The following is a 25,510-nucleotide window of genomic DNA, read 5'->3' as shown; positions in this document are numbered from 1 at the left end:
GTGTTTGCTTGTCTGAAAAAATCTTTATTTCTCCTTCATTTATTTTAATTAGTTTCTCAGGATACAGAATTCTAGGCTGGCAGTTGTTCTGTTTAAGAAGAATGAAGTTGGGGCCCCAATCCCTTCTGGCTTGTAAAGTCTCACTTGATAATCTGGGGTTAGCCTGATTAGTTTTCCTTGCTAAGTTACCTGATGTTTTCACTTCACAACTCACAGGAGTTCCTCCTTCATGTTGACTTTGGCTAGTCTTATGACTATCTATCTTGGTGATTGCCTTGTTGCAATGGATCTCCCCGGACTTTGTTGAGCATCTTGTACCTGGATGTATAAATGTCTAGGAGACCAGGGAAGTTTTCCTCAATTATTTCTTCAAATAGATCTTCCAGCCTTTGTGAATTTTCTTCTTCTTCCTCAGGGATGCCTATGATAAAATACTAGTAAACCAAATTCAACAGCACATCAAAAAATAATCCACCATGATCAAGTGGGCTTCATCCCAGGGATGCAAGGATGGTTCAACACATTTAAATCAATAAATGTGATTCATCACATAAACAGAAGCAAAACCAAAGACCATATGATCATCTCAATAGATGCAGAAAAAGCATTTTACAAAATTCAGCACCCTTTCATAATAAAAACTCTCAAGAAATAAGGCTTAAAAGAAACATATCTCAAGATTATAAAAACCATATATGACAAACTCACAGCCAACATCATACTGGATGGGGAAAAGTTGAAAGTATTCCTACTAAGAGCTGGAACAAGAAAAGAGGGCCAACTGTTGCCACTTCTATTCAGCATAGTGCTGGACGTCCTAACCAAGCTATCAGGCAAGAAAAAAAAAAATAAAGAGTATCCAAATCACAAAAGAAGAGGTCAATTTATCACTTTTAGCTGATGATATGATCCTTTTTTTTTTCAACTTCAAAATATTATGGGGCTACAAACGTTGTGGTTTCATATATTGCCTTGGCACCGTCCAAGTCAAAGCTAAAAACTTTCTCATACCCAGAAAATATGATCCTTACATCTAGAAAACCCCAAAGACTCCACCAAGAGACTACTGAAATTGATGAGTAAATTCATCAAAGTCTCAGGTTACAAAATCAGTGTACACAAATCAATGCCATTCCTTTATACCAATAACAGTCAAGCTGAGAGTTAAATCAAAACTCAATACCATTCAGAGTAACTACAAATAAAATAAAATACCTAGGAATATACTTAACAAAGGAGAGATTCTCTATAAAGAGAATTATGAAACACTGAGGGAAGAAATCACAGATGACACAAATAAATTGAAAAATTTATCATGCTCATTGACTGGTAGAATCAACATTGTTAACATGTTCATACTATCCGAGATGATTTACAAATTCAATGCAATCCCCGTCAAAATACCAATGTCATATTTCACAGAGATAGAAAAAATAATTGTGTGCTTCATTTGGAACCAGAAAAAAGATTCAAGAGCCAAAGTAATTTTAAGCAAAGAAAATAAATATGATGGCATCACATTACCAGACTTCAAACTATACTACAAGACAATAATAATCAAAACAGCATGGTATTAGCACAACAATAGAGATATAGACCAATGGAATAGAACAGAGAACCCAGATATAAAATCATCCACATGCAGCCAACTAAACTTTGATAAAGCAGACAACAATATACACTGGGGAAAAGAAGCCCTATTCAATAAATGGTACTAGGAAAATTGGATAGCCCCATGCAGAAGAATGAAACAGGATCCATATCTGTCACTACTCACAAAATTTAATTCATGATAGATAAAAGAGTTAAATGTTAAGGCATGAAAGTATAAGAATTTTAGAAGAAAATTTTGGAAGAAACTCTTGTAGATATTGGCCTAGGCAAAGAGTTTATGAAGAAGACCACAATGGCAATCACAGTAACAATAAAAATAAATAAATGGGACTTGATTAAATTAAAAAGCTTCTGCACAGCTAAGGAAATAATCAAAGAGCAAATAGACAACCTACAGAATGAGAAAAAAAATATTCGCAAGCTATATATCCAATAAACAGCTAAAACCAGAATCTACAAAGAATTCAAGCAAATCATCAAGGAAAAAAAACATTAAAAAGTGGGCAAAAGACATGAACAGAAGCTTTTCAGAAATACATATACAAATGGCCAATAAACACATGAAAAATATGATCATCATCATTAATCAGCAGGGAAATACAAATGAATACTACAATGAGATATCGCCTTACCTCAGTTAGAATGGCTTTTATTAAAAAGTCAAAACCAGTAGACGCCGGTGTGGATGCAGAGAGAAAGGCACACGGTACACTTTTGGTGGGACTGCAAATTAGTACAACCTTTATGGAAAATAGTATGTAAATTCCTCAAAGAACTGAATGTAGTTCTACCACTTGACCCAGCAATCCCACTACTGGGTATCCATCTAAAGAAAAAGAAGTCATTTTATTCAAAAAACACCTGCACTTGAGTGTTTATTGCAGCATAATTCACAATTGCAAAGATGTGCAATCAACCCATGTGCCTATCAATTTCATGGATTATCAAAATGTGATACATGTTTACTAAAGAATACTATGCAGCCATGAAGAAGGATGACTTAATGCCTTTTGCAACAATTTGGATGACACTGGAGACCATTATCCTAAGTGAAGGATCTAAAGAATGGAAAAACAAAGACCACATGTACTCACTATTAAATAACTAACCCATGGGCACATGTGCACAGAGGGAAGTTAAACTCACTGGAAGTCAAGCAGAGTGGAGGGGGGAGGAGAGGTTCAATGAACACTAATCGGGGTGATGGGCACACTTATAACCCTGACTCAAGCATAACAAAATCGATACATGTAACCAAATCATTTGTACCCCCTAATATTTTGAAACAATTAAAAAAAGATAATAAAAAGTGAAAAGAGTGGGAAAAGACAGTTGATGAAGGCCTTGTGTACTTTTTATATTAGATAATGTAATTTAGAAAGAAAAATGATAACTTTATGGTGAAGATAAACTCCTTGCAGCAAGTTGGATAATTTGTTATCATTCCAGACAATTTGGGATAACGCAATCTCCTTGTCTGAATGAAATAATTACTAGATATATTGTGTGATGTCAGGAAATCTCTAGATCAATTAACCAAAGATATGGCTGAATCCATACCTATTGCACCTGGGTAAAAAATCACAACAACAATAAAAACTACAGCGGTTAAAAAAAATAACAATAATGAAAATGATGGAGATAAAATAATAAATACAGATATTCAATTTCTTGTCTTAACTAGGGGAAATTTTCAAATCCATAAATATAAACAAAAACTATGGTAAGGTTTACTGTTGCACAACCTTGCTGTATAAAATCAGAGTTTAAAGGAGAAAAAAGTGAATGCTATTTTTTTTAACTTAAAATACAAATTTAATGTAAATAAAAAGCTTTTATAATTTTTCAGGCAAATAAATCTGATTTTTTTTTATTTTTAGGAAATTTTAGAATAGATCATGTCAAAAGTAGAAATAAAGAGGGAAATACCTGGAATTTATGTTTTATCTATAATTTTCTTTATATTCCTATTAGGCAAGTAGATGAGGATGAGGTGAAAAGGAAATAGTCATTTCTGGATATAGATATAATATGAAAGAATGTCATGCTTTCACTCTGATACTTGGTTTATAACAGTTAAGCTAGAAAATGTGCAGAAAACATAAAATGTCATTTTACTATCCAAAGGTATTTTCCATATGTGGTAAATGAAAAACAAAAACAAAACAAAACAAAACAAAAAAGCCATCATCCATTACAAATGGGTACCCTAAATACTGTGTTATAACTTTATTTCATATGCATAACTTTCTGTAATGGTTTAGGAAAATTGTAGAGGGAAAGATATTATGCTCATAAAGAATCTGTTTCACTTGCTGAACAGATTCAATCTTCCCCTTTTGTGGGGCAACTAAGTTTAAATGTTTCATCAGCAATTCAATCTAATTCAACAAAACTAAACTCATCATATTCCTCCCAATAGTCCTGATCTATCTTCATGCTTCCTGTTTTGTTTAATGGTATCATCATTCACCCAATCAACAATTTCAAGATCTTGGACTCTCCATTAATTTTCTTTCCATCTCATCATGTCAGCAAATCCTATTGGTTTCATCTTGAGAAATTGTTTAAGTTTCTTTCTCTCTATATCAAAACAGTAGTGCATGAGCTAATGTTAAAATGAGTTTTTATTGTCATAGTGTTTTCTTATAGACTAACTTATCTTAAAAATCCCTTTTTCTAATCTACCCTAAGTATTGCTGCCTCAGCAAAATTATTATAGCTCATGTCTAAATATGACTGTATAAGTTAAGGTTGAAACCTAGCTGTGTGTAAAGAACACTATAATACCATTTTTTAAAAATGAGTGTAGACATTTCTTTTTCTCCTCTAACTAGGCTGGTGTGATGATTTTTTCCTGAAGTTATCCAGGGACCCTGGATCTTTCTATCCTTTTTCTTCCCTCCCACTAGCATCATTAAAGTTGGTGTACTACTGTGAACGTGGTGTAAGCTGAAGATGTTGGAAGGGGTTAAAGGGTAAGGATAAGCATTGCCCACATCATTTCAACTCATATTCCACTATTTAAATCATAGTGATATGAACATACCTAGATTCACAGACAACTGAGTGGCTGTACCAGCCTTGAGGTTCTTCCATTCAGATTTTACTTCAAGAGAGAAATGTGGGTAGCTAATGGTCTCCAGCTGCCACATATTTGGAACCCACCAAAGTATTCAAACTGAGGCTATGTTCTTCTCAGGCTGTTTTCAGCCAATGACTTGGCACTGAGAAGGTCCAACACTAGGCCATTCCTACCCACCCATCCTGTCACCTTCTCTACTAGACAGCCTTTGATCCGTTGCTCTGGTAAGTTTTTCTTACAGCTGAACTGATATCTGAAGCTCTTTCTTCCTTCCCTCTCTCATTTCCCAGATGTCAGACCTGAATCTGGAGGATCTCTCTGCCTATTCATGCTCCATCACCCCTTTATCCTCCACAGGCATGTCCCCCTCCAACAAATCCTCTGTATGAATATTCCATCTTGTTATCTGCTCCTCAGAAAACTAAGTTAAATCAAGAGCTCTAGTAGTATGATAATGAAGGACAGAGAAATGATAGGGAGCCCTTAGGTGTCTCTGCTATAAGCCACAAGTCTTCAATAGTTTTCTAGAACTTACAAAAAAAGCTAAAAAAGTAGCTTCAGATGAGAATTCATTGTTGGAGCAGTAGTAGTATACAGATAAAGAAAGTGATTATCACCAAAACACTTTGAATACTGACGCTAAAACTCTGTGATAAGAAACTCTGATGTGAGAAATGCTGGAGTATGTATGGCACCAAATAAAGAAAACATGTTCTAAGTAAATGGATTATAATATTAAATAAGCATCAGTTCAAATGTCAAGTCTGAGATTGAGTACATGTAGGATTACGAGCAAATCACTAAATTTTCTTCCAGTTCTTGATCCATTAAAAGTGGGTGTGAATAGTTCTCCTCCCATAAGGTGATTATACAAATGCCATGAAATAATGAATGTAAAGTACTTAACAAAGTGCCTAAGAGAGACGAAGCATTTCTCAGTCTTCCTCCGCCTCCTCTTCTTGCTGTTGTTTGTGTTATAGTAGCTGCTACTGCTGTTTATTTTTATTGTTATTATTATTTTATGTAGTAGCATGAACTTTTTTTTTTAATTTTGAAAATTACAGTGGCTGGGAGAATCCCCCTCGAGACTTTGCCAGCTGAACTCTATATAATTAGTGTTTACAACCTTGTAAAACAAAATTATGTTTAAACCTTTGTGAGATGTTTATAACTCCCAGATATACCTGGAACAACAGCATGATAGAGGTCCCTGAAATTGTGCATTATGAAGTGCAAGCAAGATCTGGTAAAATTTGGACATGTTTTTCACGTACAACTACCTCCAATGTGTTTTATATATTAGTGAGGCCTTTGATCATTTATATTACTGTTTCAATATCCTTCCTGTGATTGCTGTGAACCTGGTTGGCACTCCCTTTTTACCTCATCGTTGGTATTCTTGAATAAACCAAGAGGAAGACTCAAAAGAACTCTTAGTTGACTGGTACTGTAGGCAAGCAAAGCTGGTTCTTGAAATATCAGCATGAAATAAAAGGAGCAAGGTAAAGAAATTTTTAATGTCTTCTGACAATTTACCTAAGCATTTTGTGCATCAGTCCTCTCTTGTTTAAGGAAGCTAATAATAACACTAATTTGTAGGCTTACTGTGGTGGCTAAGTTGCATATATACACACTACTTACCACTATGCCATTACATAGTAAGTGGCATTTAAGTGTCTGCTCTTGGAGTAATGTGCTAGGAAAAATTTGAAAGAGAATGAGGTCTATACAATTTTGTGTGTTATATAAACTGATCAGATGATCAAAATTTCTCTTAACAATTTCCAGACAAGGAAGGGCTCCTTAACTTGTCATTTAGGGAAAACCTCCCATCTCCTCTAACCTGTGAAGAAACTGGCTATGCTTGGATTGAACAGTAGTCCTCTCTCATCCTATCACAGAGATCTGGTTAGAAATGCCTCAAGAATCAAACACACTCTGGTAGTGCCTGGAATGGTGTATGTAGTCACTAAATATTTTCAGATATTATTGCACAGTGTTCTATTTTATAATTGTCAATTTAGGGTTATTCATGAAATGGTGAAAGCAAAATTCAGTGAGCCAGATAGTTAATTTAAAACACCAAAATTTCCAATATAAACAGAACAATTCTGAAGAATTTGAATATTACTTAAATAGAATAGTGTTTTTGTTAGCATGAAATAAGCAATAATTGGTTATTAACCTTGAAGACTGGATGAATAGAGGGTTTACTACACAGAGCATATTGCTACTCAGTTGCAAAATGTCACCAATGACCCTTTTGCTTCCTAGTGGAATTTAAAATACCAATTTCTATTTCTAAATTCTGATATGGTTTGGGATTTAGTTACCTTGGAGACTATTTCTTTACCCTTGCCAGAAAAAGGATCACTTGAGGACACCTGTTTCCAGCTCAGAACACTTGAGAAAATAACATAATTTCTTTTGGAATATGCTCATAGTTCAAAATCTCTACTACAGAATGCATCAATAATATAAACTCTTAAGCTCCACATCATCAACAGTCGTGTACCAATGTTAATGCAATAGCCTACATTTATTGAATGCATATTATATGACCTGCACTCTGCTAAGGCTTGACATAAATTATCCTACTTAATTTTCATGAATGAATGAATGAGTAAACAAACAAATCTATAAGGCAGGACAATGAGCCTCCCTTTTAATTATGAGGAAATTGAGTTTGTTGAACATATATTTTCAGGGGTAGAATTTCCAGTCTATTATAGAGCATGTGTTCTTGGAAAATATCCTTTCCTGCCTCATGTCTGTTTGCTTCAGAGGGAGTTTACTTTGGTTGTCACAAAGTACACTGTGATTAAATGTGTGTGCAACAGGTGCAATGTTTTTACCATCATTAGGGAATTTACAAATGACTCTGTTCATTCAACTTAGTCAGGAGTGATTTTTTTTGTATGTCATATTCTTCCAAACATATACCTACAAGGTTTCCAGATATTTTACTCAGAGTTCAGTCTTAGAACCTTCCAGGACTATTAAATAAATACTGAATAGGCAATTGTGAAGTGGGAGGAGTAAATGACTATAATTTCTACAGTATATGAGATATTCAGCTAATCTAAGGCCAGTTTGGTTCTAGCCACTGGAAGTTAAGATTGTCTGTGAAAAGAAAGCTTCTGCACTATCAACATATCCATTATATTAAAGTTTTATATTAAATTTAACTCTCATATATCTTTGCATTTGGGGGGAATTCGTTATGCTACAACTTTTAATGAGAAGGTATTCCTTTAAATGAATATGAGACGAAGTACTATAGACTATGGGATATTCATAATTAGGACCACTCATCAAGATATGATCAATAACACATTTCATTTTCCTTCCTTTCTTCCTCTCTAGCTTCTTCCTTCTTCCCTTCCATCTTTTCTTTCTTCCTTCCTTCTTTTCCTTCTCTTTCTCACCTTCTTTCTGTTCCTCCCTCCCCTCCTCCCTCCTTCCTTCCCTTCCTCCTTTCCTTTCCTTTCCTTTCCTTTCCTTTCCTTTCCTTTCCTTTCCTTTCCTTTCCTTTCCTTTCCTTTCCTTTCCTTTCCTTTTTCCTTTCCTTTCCCTTCCCTTCCCTTCCCTTCCCTTCCCTTCCCTTCCCTTCCCTTCCCTTCCCTTCCCTTCCCTTCTTTCTTTTCTTTCTTTTTTTCTTTTTTCTTTCTTTATTTCTCCTCTCTTTCTCTATCTCCCCATACCTCTATCTGTATATCTGTTTATCATCTGCGTATCATCACTACTACTACTACTTGCACAACTGCAAGCTGTAATTTGTAATTAGAAATATAATCTTTGAAAGTGAGATTATACATCACAAAAACTATTCCCAAAATTCTTGTGTAACGATATTATTTTACCTTATTTGTAGATCTTCAGCTCTTATTAAAAAAGAAGTAACTCCAAATTTAAATCCTTTATTGGGGAATGATCAGAATGTTGCTCTGCCCAATGCATTAGAACTCTGGAAAAAAAATTAAACAGTATTTTTAAAAATTTCAGAATAAATAATGCACCTGCTTTCTCTCACATATTACTAAATTATTCCACTGTAAAAGTATATCAACTTTCAAAGTTTCAGGATATAAATTTTTATTTTAATAAAAACATAGCAAGCTATCTTGAAATAAAAGCTCTTTCTTTAACATCAAGATTTGTCTTACATGTTGCTTAATAATGGGTTGGTAACTCGTTTTAATATTTTAATATACTGAGATTTACAAAGAAATAGCTAATACAGAAATTTATATGGAAATGTATGTAAACTTGTAGTCAATGTGGTGTGTGTGTGTGCATGTGTGTGTGTTTATTCCTTATGGATGAATGTAGAAAAGAATACCTTTACCAAACCAGTAAATGCATCTCCAAGTCCCCGATGATAGTAGCTATGATAAACTTTTCTAAGGAAGGTATTACATGTAGAAACAACTGTTTCAATTCAAAACCAAGCTACCACCTGGTTAAGGTGATATACAAGTGCCCACATTTATCTGCCATGATGGACCATGGATCTGCAGAAGACACATAAGAACACTCAATGGAGATATTCTAGGTATCACCACTACTGCATCTTTCATAATTTTGCTGGTGGAACTAATCTTTCAAACAATTTCATACGTGTACTGCTTTTGATTTCAGATTTGTTGCAGTAGTGAACAGCTTCAGCCCTGTTTCATCTGGTTCACCTATGGTTTAAACTCTTAACCCATAAGTCTGGAAACCAAGACAGGGAACCTTTTATCACCAAATGTGTATATCCCACTTATGTGTTCCATAACTGAAGAAATGCCCACAGGGTTCATTATGAACCCTTCGAATACACTGTGAATTTGCTTATCATCAAGAATTCAACTTATCATCAGACCTTCATAACTCTCATGCTAACCACTTGACAATGTATCATTTTTATTTAGTAGGTATTGTTGCTACTTCAGATCACTTATCGAAAAGTCTTTGAAGAATCTAGGTATTGTCCCTTTTGCCTATGTAAAACTGCCCTAACAAATGGCTGCAGATTCTTTTGTGGAAAAGTCAACAGAATATATTACTAGATATATTTGTGATGAGGCTTCAGGATCCATCCATAGCGGAAGCTTGCTTTCCTTTAAATTAATGAGTACTTAGTGAGTTGGTTCATATATACATGTTAATGTGGTTTTCCATCACAATGGCTGATGTCAGCTTTCACTTGCCAACTTTCATTTTCTTTTACCATTAGTTAACACAGGTTGCACACAAAGTGCTTGTGTAACTCTCTCAACTGCATATACTCCATGATATATTAGCCACCACCACAGATCCCTGTAACTGAAGGCACTCTGATCATAGAATTACATTTGCTTTGGGCTAATAAGTTCTACCATTTGGCCTCTGTTGTCCTGTGGTCCCATCATAACCATTAATATTGGAAAACACAAATCAAGGATAGTATATACTTCATTAGCCCTGGCTTGGAGTAGAGTCAGACACCACTGAGCCATCTCAAAGCAGATAGTCTATCTCATCAGTACATTTTTTATTGCCTAAACTAGGCATTTGAGCTTGGGCTTCTTATAGTTCATTGTAACATTATTGCATCCCTGCATTTTCTTATATATTCTCTAATGCAATGCCATGGACAATCTTGCATCTCCACTTTGTTTATTGTAGGTCAGTTTCAAGTTCAAGATTCCAATTGCCTCTTTAAGACATTAATAAGATACAAACACAACACACACACACACACACACACACACACACACACACACACACACAAACACAGCCCTATTGGCCTATCAATCTATCAATCTATGATGCAACCTTAGATGAAAGAAGTATAACAAAATTTCCCAATTGTGGATTTTAAATTTTTTCTTGTGATGATTATTTCACTAAATTAATGGAAAATTACCAATTTTGAGTTATTAGGTTTTATTAATGATTCAGTTTATAAATTAATAATTATTTTTAATCCCTGTAATAACTAGTTTTCTGATAATAATATAGCTAAATCATTTTTTAATCAATATACTCCCCTTAGGTATTTTCTGTTGTCTATACTTCAGACATTCTATGTATTAATAAACTGTATCTGTTAGGAATAAATAATAAATGTGTAAATAATTGTCTCTTTATCTAAATTACATCTTACATTGAATGTATTTATTGTGATTATAATATTAACATGAATATTTCAATCTTAAGAATTATATTGGATCTTTGAGAATAGGCACCGGCTTTTCTAGATTTTATCTTTAGTTTTAAAAGTTATTTCATATAACGTTTCTATGTTTTGGAACTATTCTTCAAAAATCATTGGATTTATTGATGGGTAGGGTTGGTATATTAGTTACTCCTTCTTTTCTGCTGACTTTTACTTATGTTTGAATTCTTTTTATCTATAGTTGTTCATCTTTGACATTGAAAATATTTTTTTTCTCAATCTAATCTGTTGAAATCTTGAGAGCTTGAACAGAAAAAGATTTCCTCTAAAATAGGTTTCAATTTGCTTCCACTGGGCTACAAGAAACACTACTAACCTGGGAAACTATCTTACCTTTACTTTTATTTATCAATATTTGATTTTTATGATTGTATAGCTACTGTTAATTTCAACTTCACATCACAGCAAGATTTATAATTGAAAATACTCAGGATATGTTATTACTAACCCATGGCCATAGCAGGAAATGATGGTCTTCTTATAGCCTCCTGTTGCTGACAAGTATTTTTGTACTTTCCTGTTTTGCTAAGATTTTAGCCCCCAATGAGGACCTGCACTTTATATGTGTCTCATTTTCAGGCCCACAACTAAATAGAAGTCCATGATTTAAGAGTTGATTTTCCTAAACCAGTAATAAATTTGCCTAGAAAGCAGAGTCAGCTTTCTTGTTTGATTAACATCATTTCTCTAACTAAAAGTCACCTTTTGTTATTTTTATTATTTTGGGTTTTATTTCTTTGGCAGGGGTACTTGTTCCCTAACCTTATTTTCTTGCAATATCAGCAGTATATTAATTTTTACAGGTATTGCATTTTTATCTTGTCTCTACTTGTATTATAGACTGACATTCCTTTAGAAACCCACTTCAATATACTCTTTAATAAAACAGAATATTTTTAAAAATATATGTTTTTACCATTAATAACTATATTTAATTATAATAAAAAATATAATGAAATGATGAAGGAGAAACCACAACATAACTCCCCATATAAAAATGCATTTGTATTTGGTTGAACTTTTTTGTAGCATATAATCATGAAACACTACATATGGAGTCAATGTAATTCTTGGCCCCATCCACCAGGTAATATATATATTTTTAGCAATTCAATCAATCTTCATCCCTGAGCCTTCACAAATTTTCTTATCAGGAAATCCATTAATTTTTTTAGCATCCGTATACTAGTTACAGTTGTTTTCTTGAAACACAGCATTCCTTTCTTTTACTTAAAATGATTCCAATTTTGGTTGGGTATAACCTTCCCGTAGGTAGTATGGATAATCTTGTAGGCTTATGGATGACGAACAGAAAACAAGTCATATGCCCTTCATCAGAGATCATAGTTGAGCTAAGTTATTCTAATTATTAGTGATTTTCTTTTTCAGGAATAGAAATATAACAAAATTCACACCATGGAGAATCATGGGGAAATTTGCTTTCGGAAAATTTATTTTCTGTATTCAACAATGATTTTCAGGTACCTTTTTGTTCTACCATTGATGTGAAGGAGAAAGTAGGTAATTCCGATAATTTTTCACAGTAATTCTACATCTATGTATAGAACTGTTTTAGGCTGATATCAATATTATGGTCAGCAGAGCTGAGAGGTAGTAAAATGTGAGCCTTCAAAACATCAACGGGATACTGAATTGACAAACCCAGAAGACTGACTTTCTCCTAGACTTCCCTTATGTCAGTCTATATCTAGCCACCATGTTTAAGCTTTTTGAATCAGGATTTCTTAAATCAGCATCCTAATAAATCAAATATTTGTATTCAGAAATGGGGAGCTGAAAATAACATTAAAAATGTGAAATTACTTCAGTAAAATTTATACCAGACAGTAAGTTTTCCCTGTTTGTGTCAAAGGAATTTGGGAATGCTAGCATGTTAGTATTTTATAATCTTGTTTGTTTTTTTTGTTTAGCTATGACGTATTTTATATTGAGACATATCAACTTCTAACAATGACTGAATCAGCGGGAGTGTTAATAGAGAAAATTTAAGACATTGAACTAAGTTCAATCTTTTCTATGGCATTATATAACATCTTAAAATATGTAGAAAACTGGTCTGTGTGTGATTCATTAGAGATCTTAAAAAGAAAAATATGTTTTTCACCTATGGGTTATAATAAAGATAATTTAAAATTTAGTCACCAGGAACCTGGAAAATCTGGAAAAGCTTGAAGGACACCAATAAAAGTCTGGGAATTTGGGTAAAAACAAGATTGGAACAAAAACTATATTGATACACAAACCTCTCCCAAACACCTCCTATAAAGTATTGTGTAACTGAAGAAAGGGACAATCTAAATACTATGAAGATGCAGCTATCTAAAGCAAGCATGTTCTTGCCAGAGGTGATTGATACAATCATCTAGTAGCCAAGATCAAGAGGAAAAAAGGTATGAAAGTCTCCAAAAAGAGCACAGCAATTGTTATGATAAACCAGAACCTTCCAGATTCATATCCTCAAACAATTTCTGATTGTGTATTTTCAGTAATAGACTTGATTGAAAACAAATAGACTAGACAACTATTTTTAAGACAATTGTGTTGCCACAGTAACACTGAGCCTGTAAAAGTATATCTACAAAACACCAGTCCTCAAATGTTTACCTATGAAAAGTATATTGTTAACGTGGTGCAACACTCAGAAAAGAAATTCTCTATAATGGTACGCTCAGGTGTCATGGAGAAAATAGACAAGGCTGTAACAAAAGCCTTGGTTTGATTCACAAGCCAAGAAAACACTTCCCTACCAGAGTGGGAGGATTTTATTATCCCTGTTTCACAAGTAAGGTATACTATGAACAACTGAAAATTTTTCATTGTCCACATTTACATAAGCAAGTTTTTATTGTTATTGTGCTTTTTATCCACATGGGATTTGTTAGAATTTAAAGAAGATAATTCATCATTTAGCAAAATAACATTGAATCACTGGGAACTTCAGCTAGACACAATGGAGAGGATTGAATACTACCCAGAATACTTGTGCTTCAGGCTTAATTCTATAATTTACCTTGAATTTTCTCTCTTTGGAGAGGAATTGGAACTTATTTCATATGGACATGAACATGTTTAAAAATATATTTGTTGAATTATGGTATGAAAAAGCATATGTGGAATAAATTATTGGATAGACAAAAAGCGTGTAGTATTAGTTTTTAATAGTTGCTCAGCCAGCCATCTTTCATATTCCTTCTTCCATTTTCCTACTAGATACTAACTTATTTTTCCAAATATCTACTCCTTTCTTTGAAGTTTTTATAACTTAGGAGAAACTAAGTGGGCTCTGTTTAGTCTAAATCAATCACAGTACTTATCTTTCCACTGTCAGGGATTGATTGGAAAATAGACATGGGATTTATTTAGAATTGTAAGATTTGAAAAGTCTGATAAAAGCCATTCTCACTGGACACACTTGTAGCTCTGGCGTGGATGGGGCAAAGACATTATATGTAACCTAAACATTTGTACCCCCATAATATTCTGAAATAAAAAAAAAGAAAGAAAAGTCTGTTGAGAGCTTTTGAGAAAGTTCCTTCTTGCTCTTTAGCAAGGACCTTTAGGAATAGGAGTAAGCCTATAATACTGATTGCTACTGGCAGTTCCCTTGTAATCTCGAGGGCAACAAGTCTTAGAATAAAGCCAATCCTGAGTACAGGAGCATCAAGAGACAGATAAAACCAATGATTCTGATGACCTCATTACTACATCTATTCAGTGAGCTTAGAAACTTGCTCAGACTTCCAGTTCTGTGGAACAATAAATGTTCTCATTTTTTTGGTGATTTAAATTTGGCTTTCGATTAATCAAGACAAAAAGTTTTAATAATATAATCCTACTTCCCATTTATTGCCTCCAAAAAACCCAGAAGTTGTTTGTAGAAAAATTCTCTGTAGCTTAATTTTCCAGGACTATCCATAATTCTCTCACACATCAGGCATTTTGATGGTTAATTCTTGCAGGAGAAACAAGTGCTTGTAATTTTATCCTGTCCTCTTTTCTGATAACCTTTCATATAATAAGATGCTATGTACATACCTCAGTCCCATTTTGAACTTTTCATATACTTAGCCATGTGAATCAAGGTTTCCATGAAGAGAAAAATGTTAGACTGTGTATTTATTTCCACGAATGGATAGGTCATGAGAGAGTATCCTATTTCATTTTGTTTTTGTTAATAGAGAGAGTTGTCTGCTCAGAGGAAATGAATAACCAAAACAATATAATATTTTCTCATGCTCGAGAATAGTAATGCCATTATTATTCTTTATTTCTTCATATGACTTCAAGTTAGAGTCTAATGTCCTTTCAGTTCAACTTAAAGGACCTCTTGAGCATTTCTCATAGGGCAAGTTTGGTGGTCACAAACTCCCTCAGCCTTTGCTTATCTGACAGCGTCTTAATTTCTCCCTCACTTTTGAAGGCACTTTTGCTGAAAAGAATTCTTGGTTGACAGTTGTTTGTATTTTGTTTTTGTTTTTTCTTTTAGCACTTTGAATATATCAGCCCACTACTTGCTGGCCTCTAAAGATTCTGAGGAGAAATTGCCAAATAATCTTGTTAAGCATCTCTTGTATGTAATGTGCCACTTTTCTCTTGTCGCTTTCAAGGTTCTTTGTCTTTGTCTTTTGAAAGTTTGATTATAATGTGTCTCAGTGTGTTTCTTATTCACTTTATATTATTTGTAGTTCAGCGAGATTCTTGGATGTTTATACTCATGTTTTAAATACAATTTTGGAAAATTTTGAGGTGTTAATTAAAAACAAACATACCTTATTTAATTGTGGTTTGCTTTATTGTACTTCACAGATATTTTATTTTTTTACAAATTGAAGATTTGCAGCAACCTTCAAGTCGCTTTTGTCAGCACAATTTTCCCAACATTATGTGCTCACTTCATGTCTCTGTGTCACACTTTGATAATTCTCACAATTTTCCATCATATGTAGTGATGATCTGTGATCACTGATCTTTGATGTTACACTTGTAATTGGTTTTGGATTCCATGAACAGCAGCAATGTAAACACTATCTCATTGTGGTTTTGCTTTGCATTTCCCTAATGATTAGAGATGTTGAGAACTTTTTTATATGTTTGCTGGCCATTATTCTGTGTTCTTATAAAAAGGTTCAGTTCACATCCTTTGCCCTTGTCTGAGGCCATGATGTTGGTAGTACATTCCATTAACTAGCCAAGAAAATTATTAAAAGAAAATAGTGAGAACCATCTAGATTTTAGCACATAATATGGCACAAACCAACTAACAAAGCTTGCCAACTCAGAATGTTTAGCCAGATAAAATATACAACAATAATAAAGGTAGATTAAAGACACATTCAGAAAAATGAAAGCACAGAGATTTTTTGACAGCAGCACTGTATTAAAGAAAATTCTAAAGGGCATTCTTCAAGCTAAAAGAAAACATCATTCATGAAAATTCATACGTATAGGAAGGAATTAAAAGCATTGAGATTGCAATTATTAATACAAAAAATCAAGTACCATTTTTGTTTCTTCTCATTTAGTTTAGCTGTCTATGTGAAGCCAAAATAATCACAATAAATGATATAACTATTCCCAGGATATTAATGAAAAATAATTAAAATCAATAAAATAGAAAATATTTAGTATAAATAAAATTAACAGAGACAGGTTATTTTCATAGAAAAATAATAAAATTGACAGACTTCTAACAAGACTGTTTAAGAAAAGGTAGAGAGAGAAATTACCAATGCCAGGAAGTATAAGTATTTATTACTACCATACCACAGATTGGAGGAAGAAGGAAGTCCAGGTGATCTAGAAACCAAAGGGAACATGTGATTTGAGAAAGCTCAGGTACTGAGATTATTTGGCGTAAGATAATTGACACAGAAGTGGTCTTCAGATTTCACAACATAAGATTTGTTGTAATCCTCCAAAGAGCAGTTTTAGAGGCATAAGAGAAGAGATGCCAGACTATGTTTGGTTGGACTGTGTTTGGACGATGGTTTAAAAAACTTTTATATGTAGACAGCACATTCAAGAAGTTTGACTGTGGAGTAGAATACAGTCTACCTGGAAAATTATATATATATATAGTCATCTTGTATTGTCTACTTTTTTCTCTTGTTTAATTTTAAAGTAAAATATAATGCTTATACATTAGCAAGAAAATTTACTGGCCAACAGAACACTAGATCATTTTTCTCCCTGTTTTGTAAAAAATATAGGCAGGTAAATGAAAAGCATCACTTGTTTTTGTTATCTGAAAACTTTGCTGCAAAGTATCATAGTCTTGGTTAAACGTAAAATATAATGTTATTTTGTTTGTTTGTGTTCACCTTGCTTTCAATAATAAGAGGATTCTGAATGATTTATAATTGTACCTTATTGAATATAGCATTTATAATGAAACTGACAGCCAATTAGTCAAGGATCTGTTGAATTAAGTAAAACTGCAATTTACATGCTGTAAACACAATGAAGGAAAAAACAGCAATAGCTAAGAGATAAAAAGATTTTAAAATGTTATAGGTGACTGACCTTTGTTTCAGATTAATACAATTATGTACGTAGAAGTATATTTAAGAGTAGTGGATGTATCTTGAATTCAATAGATAAAATAACCAAAGGTTTATAATTATGTTGTTCATTGTGTTAGGCAATTATTGTCAGTTTTAATGCTTTGGCACTGTATCATGCCTTAGGCAAATACTCTCCATGTTCATGAATATTGGAGAAAGCAAGCCATAAATCTGTAAATTGAACAGAAGCATCTTTCAAGCTGTCTGGCCGCTTGCAGTGTTTGCAAAGCTTAACATATATTTTAATCTGTGCACTGCTGTTTTTATTTGGTGCCTTCCATCTTTCTGTCCATCTTTCTGCCTCCTGTCTTTCCATCGATCCATCATTTTTTCCAATTAAGGGCAAGCTAGATGACAGACATGACAGGCACTCACTGTCCAATGCCACAGATTCTAAGTAGAAGTAATTACTGTGTATGAAACTGAAGGAGTACACCAGGGCTGCTACTACAGGTCTCCACGTCAGTCAGCTTCCTTGTTTGAGTAACAGGCATGAGGATGAAGTGAAGGGAACAGAATACTGAATGCAACCTCAGAGATTATTATCTAAGATAATCCTTTTAATTTTCATCAACTCAAAGTAAAATTTATATTTCTCTGACTTTATAATTGAGCAAATCCTTTGATACTGAATCCTCTATGAATGATGCAGCCCTGGAGGGAAAGGTTTTTGAAAAAAAATGCTACAGGCTTTATGTGGCAGAAATATTCTTGACTTTCTCTTGTTATAGGACTTGTCATTAGAAATAAGGGAACAGTAACTTGCAGCTGAACCATGATAATGATACCTATTTATTTAACCAGGAGCACAGAGTGAATTGTTCATAAAATATTAGACATAGAAACACACACATAATTTGTATATATTACCACATGTGATTATATACATTTAGTACGCTCAGAAGGTATGTTTTTTCCTGTTTGTAACTATATTATAGATGTGTCAGATTATTAAACCAACGTATTAATCCATTGCTCTTTAAAACGATAACACTGAGTTAGTTTTCTGGTTAAAAATGCAAGTTTTGTGAGATTCAAAAGAAAAATACGTCCAAACTGTAAGCAATAACATAATGATATCAGAGTACTGTATGCAGCCTTTTTACCTTTTCCAGTATGATAGATTTTGAAACATAATTTTTGTGAATAAGCAGAGAATGCCACTTTTTACAATGATATATAATAGACATCTCAATGTCAAGATTGTTGCCCATAATACAATTCACTGAATTAAAAGGGCGTGAGATTTGGCTTCCTGAGTGAAACTATAAATAGAAAGCTCCTACAATACCAAAATAGGCATGTTCAAGTGGAAAAAAATTTTTTTGGTTGTGTTAAGCCAATGAGATTTTGTGATTGTAAATTATCAGTTTAATTTATTCCATCTTTCTTGATATTATGCTATTAGAGAAATAATTATGTAATTTATAAAAATTTTCATTAATGATAAAGAATTGTCTGTCAATTTGAAGCAGTGATTAAAGTGAAGTATCTAGTAAAGGTCACCAACAAGCTTTCATCTATATAGGTTTAGAGATGAGACATTTTGGAAATTTGTGAAGTCTTTATAAAGTAGACATAAGCATTATCACATAGGCTCTTGTAGTACATACAGCCCAAATTTGATGTTTATTTGGAGAAACTTAAATCTATATTGATGTGATTTCTGCAACTTCTATTTATATGTTGACCAACTAGTATAAAAAATTATTAGTTATGATGCACTTTTTTTCATTGCCTCAGTTTGATTTTACTAGACTATCACTCTATGTATATTCATTTTGTGCTACTCAAGCAATATGGCTGCTTGCTCACAGCTGTAAAAACTGAGAGGAAACATTGCCCTAACATGTTATTTTAATCTTTTTTCTATTTTCACTGAGATATAATTGGCAAATAAAATTTGATACGTTTAAGGTGTACAACATGACATTCTGATGTATGCATACATGGTGAAATAATTTCCTCAATCAAGCTAATTAACATATTCATTGCCTCACATGCCTGCCATTTTCTTTTTTTTATTGCAGCAAGAACACTTAAGATCTATTCTTCCAGCAAATTTTAAGTATATACAATACAATATTGTTATTTAGTAACTATAGTCACCATGCTATACATAGGTCTCCAGAGTTTATACATCTTGCATAACAAAAACTTCATACCTCTCGACTAATATCTCCTCATTTATCACCCTGCCTCCGCCCCAGGCCCTGGTTAACCACTGTTCTACTCTCCCCTTCTGTGACTTTGTCTGCTTTAGTTTCCCAAGTGGAATCATGCAGTATTTGTCTTGGTGTGCCTGGCTTATTTCACTTAGCATAATGTCTTCCAATTGCACCCCTGTTGTTGCAAATGGCAGGATCTCTTTCTCTTTTGAGGCTGAGTTATATTCTTTTTATATACATAAATATATGTTTATAAATATGTATATAATATAAAATATTATATTATTATATGAAATATTAACATTATATATCATATAATGTTTATATAACATAAAAATATTTTTTCTGTGTCTTGGCTATGGTGAATAATGCTTCAATGAACATGTGAGTGCCTATATCTCCTTGACATACTGATTTCATTTCCTTTGAATATATACCCAGAAGTGGGACTTCTGGATCATATGGTAGTTCTATTTTTAATTCTTTGAGGAACCTCCATACTGTTTGCCATAACAGCTTTTCTAATTTACATTTCCACCAGCAGGTTATAAGGGTACCCTTTCCTTTATATCCTCACCAATACTTACCTTTCATCTATTGGATAACAGGCATTCTATTAAGTGTAAGGTGATATTTCTTTGTGATTTTAATTTTCATTTCCCTAGTGATTAGTTGAGCACATTTTCATGTGCCTGCTGGCAGTGACACCAAGACCGTGGAGGTGGTGGTGGTGGCAGCTCTGGAGTTGAAGCAGTGGTGGCTCCAGCCAGGAGGGATATAGTAGAGTGGACTCTGGGCAGCTCATTAGCTATGCTTGGCATATGTAGACACCGAGGGAGTCCTCACTGGCAAAGGCTGTTGGGTTCTCTTGCTTTCCTTTTTCACCCACGGGAGAACATTGTGGTTGTGGGGCTCCCTCTCAGAAATGAGCTATGCTGACCTGGATGATAAAGGAAGATAGGTAAAATGCCTCCTATATTTTTCTATGCAGCCATTCTTGGTTTTTGTGCTCCACTGGGTTGCTGCAGCTTCTTAATTGTACTCTGGTGCTCAGTTCATGGGTGCTTGATAAATAATGAAATCATTGTGGTTTTGGGGGGGTTAGGTGACGAGAGTTAGGAGCTTCCAGTTCATTTTGCTGATGTTACCCATTTCACTCATGACATGCTCTACAATGCACATTTTAATTTTTTAATTTGTTTTCCACAGAGTAGGTGTATGCAATGCACATTTTATAATGCTAATTTTAATACCAAGGCATGCAAAAACAAACTGATTTTCTTATTTGCATATGAGAAAATGGAAGGTGAGTCAAAGTTACTTCCCTTGCCTCTGCCTATTGAAAGAACTTATCCTGATTCTAAAACATAATACATTTTATTATGGCTCTATTTAATCTAACTTTATACAGACAGGAAAACTCTGAACCAACTTAGAAATCTATAAACAAGAACAAATTTTATAAAATCAAGATCAAATTATACATTTTATTGCACATATTAATTCATGTTCACTATTTCATTATAATATATATTTGACTTCATAATATTTAACTTACATCCTTTTATTAATTTTTTAAAAAATAAAATTCAAATCTCTTATTGACTATTCACAGTACGCAATTCGGGTGTCCAAATTTAATGTATTTGATCATTTTGGTAAACACAGCATTCATTGTCTTAGTTTTTGTGTGCAAAACACTGAGAGTTTCTTATTACATATTTTTTGCTACAGGTATAGATAAATGATGACAAGCTATAAACCCCAAAATTGTATTTAGTGGTCTATTGGAGTAGGTTGAACATTGAGAGTGCAAGTATTGATAAAATTTCTAGCTCATGCTGTGCTGGGGAATGGATGAGAGAAGGAACTGATGCCTGACAATCAGCACACCCCAGGGAAAACATAAACAATAAATGTCTTTCTAACCTTTGTCACCTCTTATGTGCTTTACATTTTGCCATTGGTTTTAATGGATAGGAGCTAGGTTCCATCAAGTCTTTGCAGGGTTCTTCAACTTTTCTTTGCTCGCACTTCTGCAACTAACACATCTGCTTGAAGCTGTCAGCAAGAATAAGTGTGTATTTTGAGTCTTAAGGGGATTGGCGACTTGAGCACAGATAACACCCAAGTGAAGTTCTTACACAGTTTTAATACATTTCTTCAAACCCATTTTAGAAAAATTTGTCCCTGAGATAATGTGTGTGGAATCATAAGAAAAGCCTTAAGATCTGCTTGAGACACTGATGTTTCACAAATTTCAAAGACAGCAGATGTGACAATCCACATTGACTCACACTGAATGTTGGTCTAGTCAGAGTCAGAGAGTGTCTATGATATATGCTTTAATTCAAGTAAATGGATTTTATCTGGGTTATGTTTTTGTAGCAAAGTATCTGTTTATTAATTTTCGTATGTATTGCTGTCAATTGAGATAAAATTTAACAAATTCCTGGGCACAAGGTGATGATATGATTTATAATCCAAGTGTCTTTTATATTACCTCTCATTTCCAAGCAGGCTTTAAAATATGAACACAGTCATACATCTTGGTTTTAATATTTTTCACACAATACATTGTAGATAAATTGATATAATAAATAAATTGTGATTAAAAATTAAAGAATCAAACAAATTTATTCACTATGCTAGACACCTCAAATTAAAAGGAAGTGATAAATATGACCAGATAAGAAAATAACATGGAAAGAAAAAAAGGCACTTATTACTGGCCCTAGAGTCATGTTCTTTTGTATTATTATTTTAATGACTTTAATATAATTTTGTCTATCTTTCTATCTGCATACATCAGCTTTTTTCAGTGATTACAGAATAATCTCATAATTTAAAATTCAAATTTGCTGATCTGGAAAGGAAATTCCCTTTATGTATTAGGGAAGTTCCGTGTGAAACATTCTATTTAAATTAAGAGGAGTAAATGAGGAAGAGTGCTACCATGTAGTAAACTGGCACAAAAAAATGTGCTCAAAATATGTTTGCTTAATAAATTATAAAATGATTATGAAACGTTGGCAGAGCAAAATAAGATGAATAAATTAGATTCAAACTTTTGAGTTTATGTCACCAAGAATACTAATAATTGCTGAATATTATTAGTTACTTGCTATGTTCCAAGTTTTTTTAAGTGTTTTACATACATTAACTTATTTATTCCTCCCGAGAGATAGTTGTACTTCTAATCAATACTTTGTTATTATTTAACCAAATTTTCCATTTCTAATTAATATTTGGCATCTATAAAATTGGTACGTATTTTCCAAGTTTGATTACAAGCCTGTATTTAATAAACTACTCATAGCCATTATAGGGAGTTTGAGGAATTGTGGGCTGATCAAGGAAAAAACATAACCACTAGGTGGCAGTAGCACACAATGTGCATTATTTGGGAGGCACTTGAACAGTTGCATATTGCATGTGAGGAGGGGGAAAATCCTTTACAGCAGGCAGGAGATCTTCCAGAGGAAACATAAGGCCACCATCTGGAAGGAAAAGGGAGCAAGGGATTTACTGAGGAAAAGGAGAATCAGAGAGGAGGCTCAAATATCTAGGTACTGACACTCAGCAGCCAGATAGGTAATTTCTAGGATAGAAAACTCTGTTGGGCAAATCTTGGGATCTTTCATGGCCCCAGGGTTTATCTTATTTGTGGCTAGCAGATGTTGGGTGTAATTTCATAGTGTATGCAAAGCAGGCAGGCTCTAAATGGCTAAACATATGCTTATATGGAATATACTTAAAGCAATTGGTTATGTAAAAATTTGAGTTTGGTACTAGTAGGCTTTTGAACTAACAATCCTTGCCTGCTGTGAAGTAAACAACATAGTGTCCAATATACAAGGACCAACTTTTGCTCATTTATGTAACACCTATAAAGTAACTTCTATTCATTCTTAGCTATACAAAAGAAATTATACATATTACTGGTTTTCAGTTACTTGGTATGATAGAAAGACCTATCTACCTACATATTTATATGGATATCTGCATCTGTATCTGTATATTCCTGAGCTATACTTTCAAACACACCACACACACACACAAACGCGCACACACGCACACCCCCCTAAAATTAGCAAACACTATTAAGTATCTGAATAAACATTCTCTATATGCTATAATCTAACTAGTTTTGCTTAGGGAATTTCTTTCTCATATCTTTTGGCTTTAGGCACTTGTATCATTAAGCTAGGGCTGCCACAGATTAGGATGCTTAAACAGACGTTTATTTTCTCACTGTTCTGGAAGGTAGAAGTCATAATCAAGGTCCTTTTCACCATGTCCTCATGTGACTTTTCCCATGTGTGTGCACATGCCTGGTTTCTCTTCCTCTTCTCAAAAGGATATTATTCCTATTATATTAGGGTGCCACTCCTCATTATCTCTTTAAAGTCCCAATCTCCAAATATAGTCACATTGGGAGTTAGGGCTTTAACACATGGATCTTGAGGGGACACAATTCAGCACATAGTAGCTCTTTATCTAGAAATTGCTCCTATACATGCAATTTTTCCATCTAGATAAAGAGCCTCTAATATATGGCCTGCATTATTTCATTGTTTTAAGTGTGTATGTGTTGTATCCCACATTTCTACTTACCTTAAACAAGAATAGCATGCTCATTTGGCTCATGAAATTCAGTTCATTGACAATCACAGTTTCACACAGCACTTCAGTGAGAACTGAAAATTAACTTTCTTAGCTGAATAACACCAAAATGGAAACAAATTTTAGTGCTTAAAAGAGCTTTGTAAATGATTTTGTATCGCGTATTTCATTTAATTCATTCCAACAGACATTAAAGTATCTGTTAAATACTCATTCCCATGAAGATGTTCACAACCACCAAATAGAGTAGCCATCACATTAAGAGCTCCACATAATTATTAAGACTATACTTTATTGAGATCAACCAATTCCATTAAAATATCATTAAAAATGAATAAATTGAAAAGATCCTCAGAGAAATGAGAAGGAATGATTATGAGTTACAGAAATTTGGGCTCTCTGAAGGCAGTTTTTTGTTGCCATGGTTTTTGTTCATTTACACAAATAGGAACAAAGCTGGCAGCATTATATTTTTAAATGACTCTGTATTAAGTTTTCTCCTCCCCACCAATGTTTAGCAACTTTCAGCATTGTATCTGTGTGTCAGACACTTTCCTAGGATTTGGGAATAGAATGCTAAATAAAATAAACTCTAGACCCTCATAGAACTTCATTCTAGTGCAGAGACAGATAAACTAATGCTTCCTTTAATTTTGGTTCCCTTTTGTGACTAGCCAGTACATGAAGATATATTAATATCTGTAATCTCTTAACTATAAAATGTACATATAATAATTGCACATATAAGTGCTATGTTTCAAGGACACTATCATGTCCTACCTAACATGTATGGCTAAAATAATCATCAAAACAATTCAGTTGTGATTTCCAAATTTATTAGTGGTAAATAGTGGACTAAATATGTGGGAAGCTACTACAGGAATGATTTCAAAATTAGTTTCTTGCCCTGCTTAACTAAGTTCTCTGCTGCTTACTAACTGTATCATGGGCAATGTATTCTACTTACACAAAACTGAGGGATTTCCTGAGTAAAATGAGACAAGTGATAATAACTATATTAAAGGATGGCTATTAGTATTATGATATATAATGTATGTATTGTACTTAGCATGATGCCCTGCATGTTAGGTTCATTCATATTCAAGGTAGCTATTAATATTATTAATATTAACATTGCTAAAATGTGTATGTGTTGAGGAGGGCAGACAGATGAGTTATGCTCAATTGTTTTCCTATTTATAGCAATTTTTTAGCCTTCATATCATGC

Source organism: Lemur catta, chromosome 12 (assembly GCF_020740605.2).
Source record: "Lemur catta isolate mLemCat1 chromosome 12, mLemCat1.pri, whole genome shotgun sequence".
Lineage (NCBI taxonomy): Eukaryota > Metazoa > Chordata > Mammalia > Primates > Lemuridae > Lemur > Lemur catta.
Note: the sequence above shows the minus strand (reverse complement) of the source record.